We start from the raw sequence: 19,024 nt of genomic DNA on the forward strand, positions 1-19,024 counted from the left end.
GGGTGTTCGCATTATCGTTTGTCTATTTCTGTTAGATTATTAAGTATTGATTTTGACTAGAATATTGTTGAAGGAGGAATTGACTCAATGATAGACCTAATTAAATAGTTAGTTAACCCTGTCTTGGAGGTTCCTGATTCTTTTTATAAGACAAAAAGATTGGTGTCAAAGTAAGGTCTCTTCTCGATTAGATGAACTTCAAATTTTATGGCATGAGGGGGTTAAAACTTGGGATATCTCACTTAAACAGAATTTCAATTTGCGTGCATATCTAATGTGGATTGTTAATGATTTTCCTGCTTATGGAATGCTTTCTGGGTGGATGACAGCTGGAAAATTGGCTTGTCCATACTGCATGGAAAAAACAAAATCTTTCACATTGAGACATAACAAGAAAAATTCATGGTTTGATTGTCATCGTTGTTTCTTGCCACCTGATCATGAATTTAGGAGACTCAAGAATGCATTCAGAAGGAATAGAAGGGAACATGATAGTCTACCTCCAAGGCTGTCTGGTCATGACGTCTGGGAAATAGTTTAGGATTTGCCTAAAGCCAGTGAGGAATGATTGTACAGGCTTGATGGATATGGAATTTCGCATAACTAGACTAAGCAAAGTATATTCTGGGAGTTAGAATATTAGCCAGATAATTTACTTAGAAATAATATTGATGTCATGCATACTGAGAAAACCATTTTGACAACTTGTTCAACACAATTATAGATGGCACCGTCAAAACAAAGGATAATCCTAAGGCCAGACTTGACTTACCAGAATATTGCAACTGCAGAGAATTACACTTATAGCAGGGGCCCAACTATGATTTTCTTAAGCCCAAGACTAGTTTTACATTCAATTTGGATCAAAAACATCAAATATATGAGTGGGTTCAAAGTTTGAAGATGCCCGATGGATATGCCTCAAATTTGGGAAAGAGGATTGATATGGCACAAGGAATCTTGCATGGAATGTAAAGACATGATTGTCGTGTTTTCATGGAATAATTACTTCCAATTACTTTTATTGGTTTACCTGAAAACATATGAAAACCAATAGCAGAGATCAGTTTGTTCTTCAAAGACTTATGTACCACCACATTAAAAGAAGAAAATCTAGCGTGAATGAAAAGTAATATTGTTGTTATCACCAACAAGCTGGAGAAGATTTTTTCGCCAGGGTTCTTTGATGTGATGGAACATCTTCCCATTCACCTTGCGCATGAAGCTCGACTAGGCGGTCTAGTTCAAACTAGGTGGAGGTATCCATTCAAACGGTAAGCATTTGCAACATATTTAAATTCGTACATATCTTTTTTTAAATATAGTAAATATCTAACCTTAAGATTGTACAGGGCAATTAGAAAATTGAAAAAGGGTCCCAAAAACAAAAATAGGGTGGAAAGCTCTATAGTTGAGGCATATCTTACAACATACACTTCTCAATTTTGTTCATACTACTTTCGTGATGAAGTTGCTTATTCAAGAAACCGACTGAATCATCATCAGGATGATGTGAATGATCCTCATTTGCAATTGATATCAATTTTCAATGAATCTGTTTGTAAGGATAAAAAGACCATACCTCGCTGGCTCACACCCATGGAGCGAAAATCAGCAACTTTGTATCTCTTGTTGAATAGCCCAAAAATTGAGCCTTTTCTGAAGTAAGGAGATTAAAATTTTAACATATTTTATTTGTTTACTCATTCCCTAAAAGTAACTAATTGTGTTTCGCATGTTGGATGTTCAGTTCATTTAAGACTCAATTCCACGAAAATCAAGTGTATGCATCCTTTGCAAAATGGTTTTAAAATGAGGTTCGTAAGTGTACTAATATTTCTACAAAGTTTAAACATTTACATATTCCTCAACTAAAATATATATATGTATAATATTTTTAGGTACACCATTCACCAAATGCAGCCGTATACAATCAACTCTTGAGAGATATTTCTTTGGGTCCAGTTGAAGCTAATGCAATGTCCTAATACGAAGTAAATGGGTTTAAATTTTCTACCAAACAACACTCTAGAACAAGAAAAATAAACAATAGTGGCATTTGGGTTAAGGGTAATGATGATGTTGATTACTTTGGCATCATACACGAGATCTTAGAACTGGAGTATGCTAGTTTTCCAATAAAAAAATTGTCCTCTTTTGATGTAAGTGGTTTGATCCAAGCACAAGAGGCACAAGAGTACATAAGGAGCCTAACATCATTGAAGTGAAGCACAATAGGTCGTATTCTATTTACGATCCATTTGTTCTAGCGCAAAATGCTAAACAAGTATATTATGCTCTTTATCCGTTGCACAATGACAAGTTTGATTGGTGGGCTGTAATCAAAACAAAGCCTATAGATCGGGTGGAAGTTGAGAATGTGCTGGAGACTGCATATTAAAATGAAATGCAGATTGATCACCAGCCAATGGAAGTTGAATTAGTGGACGGTTTGAATCACCCGAAAAATATATTTAAAGAAGTTAATATTATGGAAGAAGAGTCTGAGTGGGTAGGAGATGAGGAAACCTTCAAAGAGGGAGAACGGTTTAGTGGAGAGTCTTCAGAAGAGGAGGATTAGTTGTGTAGGTTGTATTTATTATAAATTGATGTCTTTATGATACCATATATTTACCTTTATGTTTTTTGTTTAAGATTGATATGTAATATACTATTTAAGATTGTTGTTTTCACTTTTCCATGATTTATATAGTAATAAAAATATTCTTGTCTATATCTCGTGTTGTTGGAGCGATTTAAAATGTGAATTAGTAACTTGAAATTAGTTAATTGGAATGTTTTCTTAAATATTCATTTTGTAGGAACTAACTACTTGTTAACTTAACATAATTTAGATGTCAGGCAGACGTGACAAGGGTAAGGAAAAATTTGATACTACGAAACCAAAAAAGAGAAGACAACCTCTGCCTTATAGACGACCGATAGGTATTCATATATCTGAGGGTCGGTTTGCTGACGCGACAACACGACCCTCATATTCTAGGTCATCCGAGGATTCGATACCTACTCCAATGCATGTAGGTCCACTTCATGGATCTACATTGACTCATTCTGCTCCTATGACCGTGCCACCGCCAGCACGGTACTATCGAATGGCCGTTGGCCCATCCAGACATCTATAATCATTGATACCCTCCTACAGTAGTCACGTAGCTTCGCACAGTGATTTTTTTGGAACTATTAGGTTATCGGATATTCAACTTGGAGGCACTCCATCTGGTTCTTCAGATCCGCCAACGCCAGTCCATCCACCATCACTTAATAGGAAGGCAGGAGACAGAGATGATTCTGAGAGGATTTATCTTGTTCTATTTGTGAGAGGGTAAGATTTCTAACTATAATAACGTTATTCATTTTTCATTACTGTATTATTATGCTCTATGAAATTACTGTTTGATCTTGTGTTGTAGGTTAGGCCGGATGCTGGAGTTGGAAAAAAGGCGTGAATATGCATTTCTCGGCATTTAAATGGCTACTGGACCAGCTAGCAAAAGATTCCAGAAATTGACAAGGAAAGAATGTTTGAAGAATTTAAAGTAAGGATTTAACTTATCGACTACTTATTAACACTTTGTTCGAACAAAAGATTGAATATTATATTTTTATTGTAGAAATTTTACTGGTGGGATGATGAAAATACATTTCTTATAAAGAGGAACTTTTTCATAAGATGTAGAGCCAGATGCTCGAACTAAATTGGTAAAACATAAGTGAATTCCTGAAGTCAGATGGCAACTGTATCTTCATTATTGGAGTAGCCAAGAATACCAATTGTTGAGAGAAAAAGGAAAGAAATCCCGGGCATCATCCAAGGGTGGCTCCCTACATACTACGGGTGCCAGAAGTACTCTTGTTGTGCTGGAAAAATGGTATGTAACTTTTACAGTTTTAATTGTTTGTTTCTATTTAAATTTTTTTATTATTTGAACATTGATAATTTTTTCATATGCAGGAAAAAGAAAAGGGTAGGGAAATACCAATTGATGAGCTATTCGAGGAGACTCATCTGAGAAAAAAAAAGAACCCGACTGATGAAGATGTATGGGTTGAAGCTCGTGCAAAAGCTGTCTACATAAGAAATAAATTTTAAATTTATGAATCTTTTTCTCAAAGTTGATATTTTTCAATTATAACTACTTTAATATTTTTTGACTTTTAGTATTAACTTTACTTTGAATATAGGACGAATATACGAGTCTTGTTGGTGAGTATCGTAATAGTCAGCCTCCTAAAAGTCAGGTGACCCAATACCCCAACATGTAGAGGAGGACTTATGGGCAAAAGTTGTGGGTCCTGCAAATAGAGGCCATTTCTACGGATACCACAAATATTTTTTTGGCGATAATATTAGGTGTTTGTCCGATGCTGCATACTCTAGCTCTTCAGTTGATAGAGAAACCATTGAAAGAGTAGAAAATATGGTTATTAAACTCACTAAAGAGCTTGCTGCACAAGAGAGAGGTTTGCTACTAAACAGCGAGAGAGGCAGAAGAAGACGAAGGAGGCAACATCATCACAAATTAGGATGCTGCAGCAGCAATTCAGCTCTTTTATTCAAACTGTGGGGGTTATTCCTCCATGTCCTGGTGATGCAGTTCGGGATGCAAAAGGTCTAGGCCCCCTGGATGATTTCAGTACGGATGAGGATATGAAACACGAGGATGAATTCGATGATGATGACTTCTAGTTTTTTTTTTTGTATGTGTTGTACTTTGAATTTAGACATTTTGTTGTTTGAAACTATTATTGTAGTTTTTTGATACTCACTTTTGTTGGACATTTTGTATGTGTTGTACACTTTTGAAAGTATTTACATTTGGTTTTTTGTTGTTGTTATTGCTGTATTTTGGTTACTGCTGTATTGCATTGTTGTTGTTGCATGCTGTATTTGAGTTTTGATTTTTATTTTTTAAAAAGAAAATCCCAGAAAAATCAACCATAAGTGGTCGATTTTTGAATTTTTTTTTGCAGAAAATCGACCACAAGTGGTCGATATTTTATTAAATTAATTAATTAATTTATTAGTAAACCGACTACTTATGGTCGGTTTAATATTAAAATTAAATATTTAATTTAATAAAAAATCAACCACTTGCGGTCGATTCTATTTTCTAAAATTATTTTTTAAAGTTTTAATAAAATAATAATAAATTTTAAAAATATATATATATTTTAAAAAAAATCGACCACTTATGGTCGGTTTTTAACAAACTACCACTACTTTATCGACCACACACTTTGATCGATTTTGTGGTCGGTTTTTCCCTTTTTTTAGTAGTGTGAATAGAACTTTTGCACACCTTTTAAAATGGTTATTTAAAAACATCTTGAAAAGTTATCTGATAATTGAAACTGATGTAATATAACGACGCATACCTTGATTTTTGGTTTCCTATGTGATTTGACTATTTTACTCTTTTTTATAATTGCATTTTGATATTACTGGAATAAGAATGACATGGTTCTCAAGGCGTTTAGTTGATATTAACTGAGTTTTGGTTTTGAAAGGTTTCTAAGTTGGTATGATTTACTTTGGTCAGTAGTTGGAAATTCGAGCATTGTATTAGAATTCATCAATTTCATTAGCCTCAGAACGTCAAAAATAGGTTGGTATCATGGTTGGTTTGGGTTCTGAGCCTTTCGGTGCAATTTTAGACCAGAAGTTAGAATTTATGCCTAGAGTTGACTTCGGTTAACATACATTGATGGCGATCTCAGTTGAAAATTATGACGGCGTCCTTGAGTCTGATATGTTGAATTTGTTCTAGTACAAATTTTATCCAAGGGTTCCAACTGTTATACGAGAATTCATCTATGGAAATTTTAGAGTCGTATTTCAGCTAAGATTGTTATCATCTATCGTATAGTGTAGTAAATTCCTTCTTCATGTTCGTAAAGAAAGTCGTGTTTGCGACTAAGAAAGTCTTCTCGTCTTTGCGTTCACATGGATAGGTGTCCCACTCGCATGCTGTAATTAGTCAGGATTTGAGAGGTTCAAAATTTGATCATCATTTTCGTAAGTGGTCCATTGCGATCGCGATGGGTCTGGATCAGTCAACTCACAATCGTGATGGATTGACCGTGAATGGCATAAAGCATATCACCGCAACTTTAAAATTGTATATGTCGAGACAAAACCTCATTTTATCCATTTTTAAGCTAGAGAGCTTGTTTTAGAGAGTTTTCGTAGGTGGTTTTCAAGATTTCAACATTGAAAAAATCTCTAAACTATCTTTTCATCATTACCCACTAGTTATTTCATTAAATTACCATCATATATTGGTTTTTCAATTGTAAATTTCGGGAACTAGCCCTCCACCTAGGCCCAAAATCACCCGCTAAATCTAGTGGACCCATCAAAACTCGAATCCAATCTCTCCAATATCAACTGTTAACTTTGGTCAAACTTCATAAGTTTCAAAACTCAAAAACTCATCAAAATCTCATTTGATTACCTCGGAAATCAAATTATTTATCCATGCAAGTCATAAATACAAAACAAAAGCGATAAGAGGGTCAAATAGGGAAACAGGCAGAAACCACAAACAACCTTGGGGTCCGTTACATTATTGCCACACTTTTTTATTATTATTACAAAAATGAGAAATTTAGCTTTGAAAATTTAATATTCTTGGCAAAAAAATTCTACGATTTATAAATAGCCATGAAATCTAAATTTGTATAGTTGTTATCAGTTACTAACCACTATTTTTAAATTCCTAGCTAAGATTTTGTAATTGAATATGCATAATTTTGAAGCATGTTATCAATAAGGGAGTTGAATTCGACTATTTTATAAGTTTTGGCCTTATTTTTGAAGTTATTACCCTCACTTCAGAAAAGGATAAATGCCCTACGTGAATTGAACAAAAATGTCATACCTTAATATTTTGATCCCAAAAGATTCTTTTCTTTATTAATCTGGCCAAAGAATGCCCTTATCTTTATTTAATTGGGTCAAAAAAGTCCAATTCTAAAAAAAAAAATCTTTTTAAACACTTTTTAAAGAAATATATATTATTCTAAAATCTTTTCTTTTATTTCTTTCAAAATCCCTTTAACTAATAAAAAGAGTGGAAGTAATTTTTTTTCTTCTTAATCTCATTTTAGTAATTCGAATTGAATAATCTCATGTATTTTTTAATGGATAATATAAGTGATTTATATATGATCAAAATAATTATCATTGATTTTTATTTAGATAACGATAAAATTCTTTTTTCTAATAAAATAAGAAACATTTAATTTTAATTTTTTCAAATTAAAACCAAAAAATACTCCTATATTAACAAATGTTTAAAAGGAGGCATCTACTAAGTCGTGCAATTCCAAGAGAAACAAACCCAAGAACAAGTCAAAAGCATGCTTGGTTTTCCAACGACTTTTAGCTCATTGGTCAAATACAATGACTTTTAGCTCCAATGCATTGCTTTCAACGACATTATCTTTCAAGAGAACAATGTGGATAACTAATATACTTCCTATTTTAATTTATGGCACACTAAGATTAAACATCTATGTTTTTAATTGTCGTGATTTATTTAATAGTTTTAAATATCTATAAATAAAAAAATAAAAAAAAAACTTCAAATTTTTGTGTCCAAATTCACAACAAAAGTTTAGAAGTTACATAAATAGGGACAGAGGAAGTCCCGCAAAAAGAGCTTGTTTTCATTAGAGAGAAAACCAGTGATCAAGCCATTTTTTATCAGATAAATAAAGAAAGCAATTATCCGACCAAACGATCGATACCATTTTCCAAGAAATATGATTTCAAGTGTGCTATCTGATATTAACATACTGTCAGCCAAAATAATTATTTCTTCCACAGCTTCCATAGCTGCTATAGCCATGGTAGTTTGGTTCGTAGCCTGAGACCTTATCCCTTATGAACTCCAACACTATGCTTACTTGAGCATCCATGGCTTCTTCAAATCATTTTCTTATGAAATAGTTTTGATCATTGAAGAATTTGATGGCCTAGCTTGTAACCAAATCTATAAGGCTGCTGAAATATATTTGGGCAGCAAGGTTTTCAATATTTCTGCTGGTATCTACAAAGTGAGCATGCCAGTAAAGGAGACTAAGATATCTACCTTGATAGCTAAAGACCAACAAGTCTTGGATAAGTTCAATGGTGTTATGTTCAAATGGAGGCAAGTTACAAGGCATGTTGAATCAAAGCAGCCCAATTACTCTGTAGGTCAATCATCGACATCTCAAGCTGAAATTCGCTACTTTAAGCTCTTTTTTCACAACAAATACAAGACTATGGTGTTTCAATCCTATTTCCCTTTAGTCCTCAAGGCATCAAAAAAAGGTGAAAGAAGAGAAGAAAACGCTCCAAATTTTCACTATGAATAGTAAACACATGAGGATGAGATACTTGTATAGTTTGAGAGATTACATATGGACTTCTATCAAGCTAGATCATCCTGCAACATTTGATACATTGGCCATAGACAGATATATTAAGGAAAGAATTGTGAGTGACCTTGAGAGGTTTGTTAAAAGACAGGATTTTTACAAAAAAGTTGGTAAAGCATAGAAACGTGGCTACTTGTTGTATGGTCCTCTAGGGATTGGAAAATTAAGTTTGATAGCAATTATGGATAATTACCTTAAATTTGAGATATATGATTAAGATCTTATTGATATACGTGTAAATTCAAAACATAAGAGACTCCTACTGTAACACCCCACAAAATCGACCATGCGTTAGCTCGTGGTAATATGCTATTAGAGTTAAATGACTAGAATAGTATCAAAGAGACTTAGTCTTATTTTTGGCTTTCAAATTGAGTAAAGTTTAAACCATATATAATTTCCCTAATTTTGACCTTTTTATCATATGGAAAATTTAATGAGCTTTTCGTCGATATAAGATTCTCCTAAATTCGATACCCGGGCAAGAAGTTATGGCTAATTTAAATCCTAATTATAAAAAACCATCATTTTGGTGATTGGCGTGTCACAGAGTGGGTCTATTTAGCAATTTTCAAATTCCAGTAGCCTAGCGTGATTATGGCGCATCGCGCTGAAGCTCCAGGTCCCAACCAGTGGATCAACGCGATGGCTCTGCATCGCGATGACCCTAAGAATCCCATTCGTCAATTTCCAGTGAGCCACCGCGATTGTGGCATATCACGGTGGTCCATAAAATTGAGCTCCCAATTATATTTTTATTCCATCTCATTAAGTGTACATAAGGTATTTTCCACCCCCTTATCAGCTTAAACATGAGATTTTAATCCCAAATGACCTCATTATTAATATTTTCATCAAAAACCATCAAGAACATTCTCTAGGGTTTCAAATAAGAATCCCAAATAACTCAAGATTAAACCGTAGATTTTAGAAGATAATTAGAGAGTTGGAATCCCTACACCATAGGCTTCATGGATCATCTATTTTTTCTGAGATTGAGGTACGTGGGATTTTCCTAAAATTTCATGGGAATAGAAATCATGCTTTTATGAAAAGAGTTTCGGATTTATGAACATATTCATGTTTTAGAAGCGTTGATGATATTGTTTGGCCTTTAGGCCTTCCCCCAAAATTGATTTGAAATTTTATATATATGTAAGCATGTGTTTTAAGGTTGATGATTGAATTGAGAGCATGATTCATGAAAAAAATTCCTCTCTTGTGATGATTTTCATTTACTTATGATATACTATAAAATCGTTTGAATGCATCTTGAAAAGCATGTCATGAAATGTCTTGAATAATGTTATATTTGGTTAATGATTTTGATTCCAAAAGAGAGAGGGTTGTTTATGTTGCTAAATATTAAACATAATCATATAATTAAAAGAGTTGCATGGTTTGTTAAAGATTAAATGACGACCACTTGTTTACTGAAAGGATGAGAACTTTTGCCTAGCTTTGACTTTTGTTTTCGGAACATGAAATCTCTTATGCGAATTGCATGTTTGGGTAGTCTGAACTATGTTTTAATAAAAAGATCATGCTTATTGTATTATGGCTCAGAAAATATGACTTGCAAAGTCTTGGTATGACGATACCAAAATAGACAATGCCATAACAGACCCAGACAAACATAGAAACCCGATTTTCATAACTTAAGATTTCAGAATGATACATGTTTAGAAATGGATAAAATTGGGCATAAATAGATGATAGGTGGTCCCCCGAAGAAGGAATGATTTCAAAAAACTCATTGTCCAAAATCGTGATTTGTCGATCCGAGTATATTATATTACGCTGGCTTAGTGCCCTGTGGCGTATTAGACTCAGACACTCCAACCCTTGTGGCACACTTGTCTTGGGGGCTTCCTCACCGAGTCAATGGAGGAATCCATATAGCCCGTGGGGTTTTAGAATTGTAGGGGTGTATCACCTAACTAAGAAGTAATACAAATATCAGAAATTGCACTGACAGAAAGGTTTTTTATGATTATCCAATGCCTATGTATTTTGGAACTTATATCGTATGGGATGTTTTATGACTAGCTCTCAACTATTTTATTTATATTAAAAGATTTGTTTTACATTGCTCTGTGTACCAGTATATCTGTACTGACCCTCGCTACCTTCAGGTTCTAAGGCACAGTCTGGGGGTCCTTATAAGCAGTAGATTTCTTTAGACAGAAGTGCAGGGTCTAGTTAGTGAGCCTTCTATATTTCAGAAGGCCTAGTTATTTTCATACATTTATTATCAGTTATAGTTTTGGTCTACTGTGGGCCTTGTCCCAGCTTTTCAGACAGTTATCTTTATATCATGTAGTAGAGATTTCACAGACTATTCCAGATTTTGTTAGTGATTTTTGGATTTCATTCCTTATTGTTAAACGTAATCCAGAGTATGACCATGTTTCTGTATCAGATTATATTTCTGCATCTTCTTTTATTATGTGAATATTGTGCATGATTACCAGATAGAGTAGGACACCGAACCTTTTTAGTTTGGGATATCTGTCATGTCCTGGCCTTTGTTCGGGTCATGAAAAACTTGGCATCAAAACACGGTTCATGGTCCCAGGGTGTCTGCAAAATCACGTCAGGTAGGGTCTTGTTTATGGGTGTGTAGCACGCCATACTTATAAGCAGGAGGCTACTAGGCATTTAGGAAAGTATTTCCCCTCTTTGTAATTTAGTTTGTGGGTTAGAGTCTAAATTAGAATTGTCCCCTAATTAGTGATCTATTGTATTTCAGAAAATAGTCATGCCTCCTCGTCGTTCTAACAATCAGAATACTCAGGATGATGAAGTCTTCCCCACCCATGGGATGCAAACTCGTAATAGAGCGCACACCCTAAAACCTGTCCTTACTCCGAGAGTACCTTCAGTTCCGACCAGTCCTCCTTGAGCTCCAAGAACAAATGTTAATCGTCCTCAATCTTCTTAGAGGGACATATCGAATGCAGAATTTAGACAATCCATTCACATGCTTGCTTAGTTGGTAGCCACATAGACTCAACGGTCGAAAGATGTTGGGTCTGTATCAGTTATATCTAAGGATACTAAGGTGGGTCAGTTCATGAGAATGAACCCGCCTAAATTTCTGAGGACCAAAGTAAAGGAGGATCCACAGGAGTTTATGGATGAGATGGAGAAGATCTTCAAGGTAATGCATGTAGATGAGGTATAAAGGGTAGAATTGGAAGACTACCATCTTAATGAAGTTACAAACCAGTGGTATAATGAGTGGGAGGATTCTAAAGGTGAGAATACTGAGCCCACAGTATGGGGCGAGTTCGTGAAGCCTTCCTTGATCGGTTCTTTCCCCTAGAGTTAAGAGAGGCCAAAACCGAGGAGTTTATAAACCTTAAACAAGGAAAAATGAGTGTCAAGGAGTACACTCTAAAGTTCAACCAATTGGCTCGTTATGCTCCGGAGATGGCTGGTAATATGAGAGCCCGAATGAGAAAATTTACATCCGACCTTTTAGATAACTTAGTACTTTAATATAAGGGGGCTATGCTGAACAGGGACATGGACTTCTCTAGGCTGTCAATGTATATGCAGCAGGTAGAGGAGCAGAAGAAGAGAATCATTGAGTCTAGGGAGAAGGACAGACAGACAAAGAGAGCCAGAACAACGGATCTGAACCACAGTTAGCCACAGAGTGGTAATTGGGGGAATAGATAGCAAAAGAAGAAGTTTTGGAGTAATGCACAGTCTTAAGCTGGCGCCCCAGTGCCCAGACCCCCAGTTGATAGAAGATCTTAGAGTTTTCAAACTATTCATGGATCCAAAGCTTAGGATACTCAGCCACATGGCAGTGTGTCTCAGCAGTATTATCTTTTTTTGTGGTGTGAGACTTTCGAAAAGCAACACCTAGGAAGGTGTCAGTTGGGCACGCTGGTGTGTTATTCATGTGTTAAGTCGGGTCACTTTCAAAGAGATTATCCCTCCACTAGGAGGAATGTTGGTGGAGCTAAGTCATATACAAATTTTTCTACACAACCACCGCCCTAAAAGTGTGCCACCTCAGTTGGTGGGAGTGGTCGCAATCAACTGTATACTTTGTCCAACTGCCAGGAGGAAGAAGCCTCGCTAGATGTAGTCACCGGTATGTTAAAAATCTTTTCCCGTGATGCTTATGTATTAATTTATCCCGAGTCTACCTTATCCTATGTGACCCTTTATGTGGCTGTCTGTTTTGGGTTTGAGCCCGATGAAATTTTAGAACCTTTCTCTGTTTCCACTCCGGTGGGTGATTCTGTTGTGGCTAAAAGAGTGTATAGAAATTGTGTGGTGATTATTTATGGTCGGGATACCGTGGAAGACGTCATAGACTTAGATATGATTGATTTTGATGCTATCATAGGGATGGACTGGCTTCATTCGTGCTATGCCACATTAAATTATAGAACCCGAAGAGTCACCTTTTCTTTTTCGAATGATCCGGTGATAGAATGGGAGGGGTATTATCCAGTGATAGAATGGGAGAGGCATTCTTTAGCACCTAGAGGGAACTTTATATCTTATCTCAGAGCTCGTAAACTTATGTGCCATTTTGGGTTCTACTTCAGCTCGACAGATGTCAAATAATTCCCATAATAGAAAATATAAAAAAGTTTGTGTTTGATGTCAGATAAGAGATTCCCCTTCGAGAGGGGTTGGCATAGTATATTTGGGATGGTTTTCATCTTATGGGAATTGAAACAATGGTCATAGAACATGAGAAAGGATAAGTACACCCAGGCTACTGTGAATAGTTTGATACACAACCACCTTCACCAGTCAAAAAAATCGGTTATGGGACCCATAGATCAAGAGGTTGTAATAAGGATAGGGATCGAGATGGCTATGCGAGAACATCATGATGTCAATCAACCTTTAAGAGTAGAATTAGAGCATGCTAGGGCAACCTTAATTCAACAACAAGTAGATAAGGATGCAAAAAATAAGGCGAGAGTTAAACAAGCACGATTGGAGGTAGTCCACTATTCAGGTGCTAAATGCTAATTTATAATGATCCAGGGAAAGAATTGAATAACAACAGAGGTAATTTGACGAGGATAGAGCTAAGTTGACAGATATTGAGGTTGCACTTCTATGACAAATCATGTTGGCCATAACTAGGGGACATACACTGCAGAACTTGCTGCATTTCGCTACCAACAGTCGTAAGAATTTGAAAAAAAATATACAGGCAGAATTCGATCAAGAGTGGTATCTGTTGATACGTGAAAGAGAGATGCAACAAGAACTACTCGAGGTAGCTTCCACTCGAGAGCAAGGTGTAAATGAGATAATTGCCTCCCATGAATAGCAAGCCCAAAGGATGGGATCAGGCTTTCAGTTTTCTTCAAGGAAAGGTTCATCTTGTGGTAGAGCATACTGCTAAAATGGGTTTGGAAAGTGTACCCAATAGTGATAATGTTGACTCTGATATGGAAAGAGCTATAGAAGCCACAAGAAAAAAGGCTAAAGGAAAGGGAATTATATCTCCTAATAAGGGAAAGGGGGTTTTACTTAAGAAATTAGTGTCAACAACTGCTGGTAAAAGGAAAAGGTTTAAAGAGGATGTTAGTAAGGGACCACGTCCTAGTTCCAAATCATTCAGAACCTCAAGAACTCCTGGAATTTTCTGCAAGGGCACTGGTTCCTTAAAGAAGGTTATTGCTTCATCTGGAAAAGAGAAAGGTTTGTCTAAGGAGACAAGGCAAAAGGTACTTTAGACTCAGTAAGTCTTAAAAGGGAGTTTTTGATACAATTATGGCTGACGTCCCAAGAATGAGGAAGTTAATTGGCTGGGTAAAGTTTTAGCACTAAGAGTACTTGTTTGAATTGTTTGTGCCTTAGTTATATGAAGAGGAAGTGAGGAAGTTTTATCATAACTTGACTATTTCTGATGATGGTTTGTATTTAACATTATAGGTCAATAGAGCAGATATGGGATTAGATGAAGATACATTTTCTAAAATACTTGGGGCTCCCACTAAATAAATTAGGTCCATAAGATCAGAAGAGTGGTCTCTAAAGTTTCTGGAAATTTATGGTACACTTGATGACTTGAACATTAAAAATATCAACAAAAAGGCTCTCAAAGGGGAATATCAATTGTTGTTTGAGATGGTGAATAAGGTCCTACTTCCTAGGTGTGAGAAGATGACTATTGTGACTGGACCTGTTATGTACTTCATAGAAGTATTTTCTACATACCATAAAGTAAACCTTCCGACAGTTGTCATTAAACACATCAACACAGTCATGACTGTAAAAGATGGCAAATAAGGGTTAACTTATAGTTTTTGGCTGAACATAGTATTTGCCTACTTTAATATTAAATATGGTAAGGGCAAGGCTGATTTTCTAAAAAAGATGTTCAACATCACCACCCTAAAAAAATATATTTATAGAAGGGGAGGTGGGAAATCCAAGTCTATTATATCTGAGTTTATAATATGCAGAAGGGTCTGAGAAAAGAGCTGGATATCATGACAACCATGGTAATCCAAAAGGATGTTAAGATTGCTATTTGAAGGCAACATCAGTAAAAGTATGAGAAGAGGGAACCAGTTCTAGTGAAAAGTTGAAAGATGAAAATGCTTCCCTACATAAGAGGGTGAAGAAGTTTGAAGCTAGATTTGAAGCCTTGACTACCAAGAATGAAGAATTGAAATAACAAATTCTTAATAATCATGCTGCAGAAAGTGAAAGAATGACCATACTCCTTAGGCAACTGTCTCAAGCTTCCGACCCTTCTTTCTGACTCTTTTCTAACCTGGTCCTTACTTATTTCCCCTCTTAGACATACTATTAAGCCCTATTAAAATTTATTCTTCTTTTTCTTTATTGTCTTTGTTGTGTAACTGGCACAATTATTATGATGTTTTATGGTTATTGTTTTTGAATGACCTTTGGTATTGATCAATGAATGAATAAAATTTTCTTTGTGCTATCACTTCTCTTATTTCTATATGATATTTCATTGTTCGTGTAAGTGTTGTATCAATGGATTTGAATTAGCATGTTGCTTATCTATGCTTGGTTTACTACTTAACTTCTTTGATCATGCCAAAAGGGGGAGGTTAAAATATAGTTATGCATATTGTGTTCATATTGTTGATTTGGAATGAGCGGAGATAGGGGGAACATAATGCTCATAGATAGGGAGAATAAGGTAAAGAGTGCCTAGAGATATCAGTGATAGAGGAAACTCTTATGGATTGTGTTTATATGTCCTGTTGTGTAGGATGTACATTGTATGGATGTTTAAAGATAAATGCTTGCATGGGTTTGTCATTATCAAAAAAGGAGAAATTTTTAAGTCCTTAGTTTTGATGATTGACAATTTATATGCTGGGACCTGTTTCCTGGAGATTGTGTGATGATAAAGTTGCTATCGCTTAGGGAACTAGTGGGCTCGCCTGTTACTATCACAGTCAACTATCACAGATGACGTAAAGTACAAAACTTAGTGAAAAAGTTGTTGCTACCTTTTTGTCACAGCCAGTAGGATCTCTCCTAGGTTATCTTGTGCCATACTATGTATTGCTCATCTTCCTAAACAAGAAAACCGTTGCTTCCATATTCTTACAACTAAATATTTCTATGAAGCTGAAATCAAAGATTCCACTTTGCAATAGGAAACTGATGGTTCATCAAGTTGTATTTGAATTTTTGTAAATGTGCTCTTAAATATTTGCCTACATTTTCTTATGATTGTTATTAAGTTTTTTTTAATTAAAGTTATGGTTGTTATTAAGTGTTATGGTGTAAACCTCATTTCTTGTAATAATCTAGAGTTAGGTGATTCTCAAGCTAGAGTTAGCTTGGTATGTCTAGTTAGAGTTAGCTGGAGGCTGAAGAAGTAGAGAAACTGTTCGTGTTTTCTTTGTTATAGAGTTATTAATAGAAGATTAAGGATTAAGAGTTTAATCATAAGGTCTGGAGTCCGTATTGAAGAAGTTGCTTGGATATAGTGGAGCTTAGAAATCCTGGAGGCAGATCGTAGTTTTTCTCCCTTGAGCAAGGAGTTTCCACATAAAAATCTTATGTCTTCTATTTAATTTCTCCACTCACTTTATAGTTTTTGCTTTCTCCTAGTTATTGTTGGTTGAGTTCATCTGGGAACAGGTTCCAGAGTTGAGGAGAAACCCACTGCAACACTTCTATTTCTCTATTTGAGTACTTTTATATCTTATTAACAAGCTAATATAAAATGATCTAATTGTTCAAGCTCTATCCTAACTGATTAGAAGTAGCGGAATTGCAAAACTACCTTGAATTTAGTATAAAATAATTGAATAGAACTTTTGGAGTGTGGCACACCCATTAAAAAGGTTATTAAAAGACATCTTGAAAAGCCAACTAATAATTGAAATGGATGTACTGTAACGACACATACCTTGAATTTTAGTTTCCTGTGTGATTTGACTATTTTACTTTTCTTCGTGATTGCTGATATTCATGGAATATGAATGCGGATGACATTATTCTCGAGGCATTTAGTTGATAATTTAAGTCAGTTTTGGTTTTGAAAGGTTTCTAAGTCTGTATGATTTACTTTGGTCAACAATTGAAAATTCGAGCACTGTACTAGAATTCATCAATTTCATTAGCATCAGAATGTCAAAAATAGTTTGGTAGCATGGTTGGTATGGGTTATGGGGCTTTCAGTGTGATTTTGAGTGTTTAAACTAGAAGTTAGAATTTATTACTAGAGTTGACTTTGGTTAACATACGTTGATAGCGATCTCAGTTGGAAATTTTGATGGCATCCTTGAGTCTGACATGTTGAATTTGGTCTAGTATAGATTGTATTCTGGGTTCCCAAATGCGATACGAGGATTCGTCTATGGAAATTTTAGAGTTATATATCAGCTGGAATTGTTTTCATCTGTCATCTAGTGTAGTAAATTCCTTCTTCACGTTCGCAAAGAAGGTCGTGTTTATGAAGAAAAAAGTCTTTCTCGTCTTTGCGTTCACAATGATAAGTGTTACATTTGCGTGCAGATCACATTCGCTGTAGTAACTTAGTCTGGGTTTGATCGGGTCAAATTTTGATCATTATTTTTGTAAGCGGTCTATTGCGATCGCGGTGGGTCTAGTCATCAACTCACGATCGTGATGGATTGACTGTGAATGGCATGAAACCTATCACTGCAACTTTTAAAAATGTAGATTTTGCAATAAAACCTCATTTTATCCATTTTAAAGCTAGAGAACTCGGTTTTGAGTGTTTCCATAGGTGGTTTTAAATATTTCAACATAGGGTAAGACTCTAAACTATCTTTTCATCGTTACCCATTAATTATTTTAGTAAATTGCCATCACATCTTGGTTCAGCCCTTTACCTAGACCAAAAATCACCCTCTAAATCTAGTGCACCCATCAAAACTAGAATCCAATCTCTCAAATATCAACTTTTGACTTTGATCAAACTTCTTAAGTTTCAAAACTCAAAAACTCATCCAACACTCATTTGATTACCTCAGAAAGCAAACTATCTATCCATGCAAGTCAGAAATACAAAACCAAAGCAATGAAAGGGTCAAATAGGAAAAAACAAGCAGAAGCCACAAACTACCTTGGGGTTCGTGTAAGACCTGGAAATCCTAAGCTTAACTCAGTTTTTTAAGCTTGCCAAAGGGGTCCTAGACTTAGAAAATGTTAGCTAAGTATTCAAACTTAGTGTCATTTTAGCCTTCATAAGTTGGAAACTCTATTTTATGACCTCTGTGACCTTAAAATGTCAATCTTTAGGTTAATTCATGATCAAGAAGGTCAGTAGGTGTTCCCAAATGAGTTTCATATTTTTTGGACCTCATTTGAACCACGTTTGGAAATCCAAAACAATGTATCGATGCGATCTTGGTGCGGCGTGTCGGCCATCGCATCGATCAATATATTCCTTGGCTTCCAGTGGCAATTTCTAGTGAAACGATATGGACTCAACGCAACGTGTTGGTCATGTCAATTCCAATAATGCAGTGCATCAGTCTGCGCGTCGATAGTTTAATTTTTAGTCATTAAAATGCCACGTCTTTAGGGTTAATTGGGTATTTTTCTCACATCCTTCAGCCTCCATAACACGAGATTCAACTTTCAATTAGCAAATTATATTCATTCTTTGTCAAAACACTCAAGAACAAAAATCCTAAGAGATTAAATTTCATATTCAAGGCTCAAGATTGCACTATTAATCTTCAGGAATTTAGCAACCATGGTATGTCAAGTTTTCATCCAAGGGTCCCTTCCTCCCTTAGAGTACAAGAAACTCTTTTAAACTTCAAGTAGCTTGATTTCATGCTTTCCATGATTTGGATTCAAGTGTATTCATGATTATAATGTTGATTGGGTTTATATTCCACGATTAAGTGCAAGATTTATGTAAAAATAACTATTATGTATGTATTATCATGTGAATCCATATTAAAGCCTTGAAATTGTGATGCTCATGTGTTGATTAGTACTATGTGCATATACAATGCCTTCCAAGTGTTTGATGAGTTGTTCATGAGAAGTAAATAATGAAATTATATAATGTTAGCATGTATTCAAGTTCATGTCATGCAAGTGTTTT

The 19,024-nt window shown here is 35.3% G+C and overlaps 1 long non-coding RNA gene across 1 annotated transcript; it reads left to right on the plus strand.

Moving 5' to 3' along the window:
* The first annotated feature begins 2,820 nt into the window (after positions 1 to 2,820).
* LOC124897545 lies at positions 2,821 to 3,891 on the plus strand. The gene is made up of 3 exons (XR_007054266.1): positions 2,821 to 3,343; positions 3,432 to 3,557; positions 3,633 to 3,891. It is a non-coding gene; the product is annotated as an uncharacterized LOC124897545 (long non-coding RNA).
* Positions 3,892 to 19,024: the final 15,133 nt, after the last annotated feature.

The sequence above is a fragment of the Capsicum annuum genome, chromosome 4, assembly GCF_002878395.1.
Source record: "Capsicum annuum cultivar UCD-10X-F1 chromosome 4, UCD10Xv1.1, whole genome shotgun sequence".
In the NCBI taxonomy this organism is placed as follows: Eukaryota; Viridiplantae; Streptophyta; class Magnoliopsida; order Solanales; family Solanaceae; genus Capsicum; species Capsicum annuum.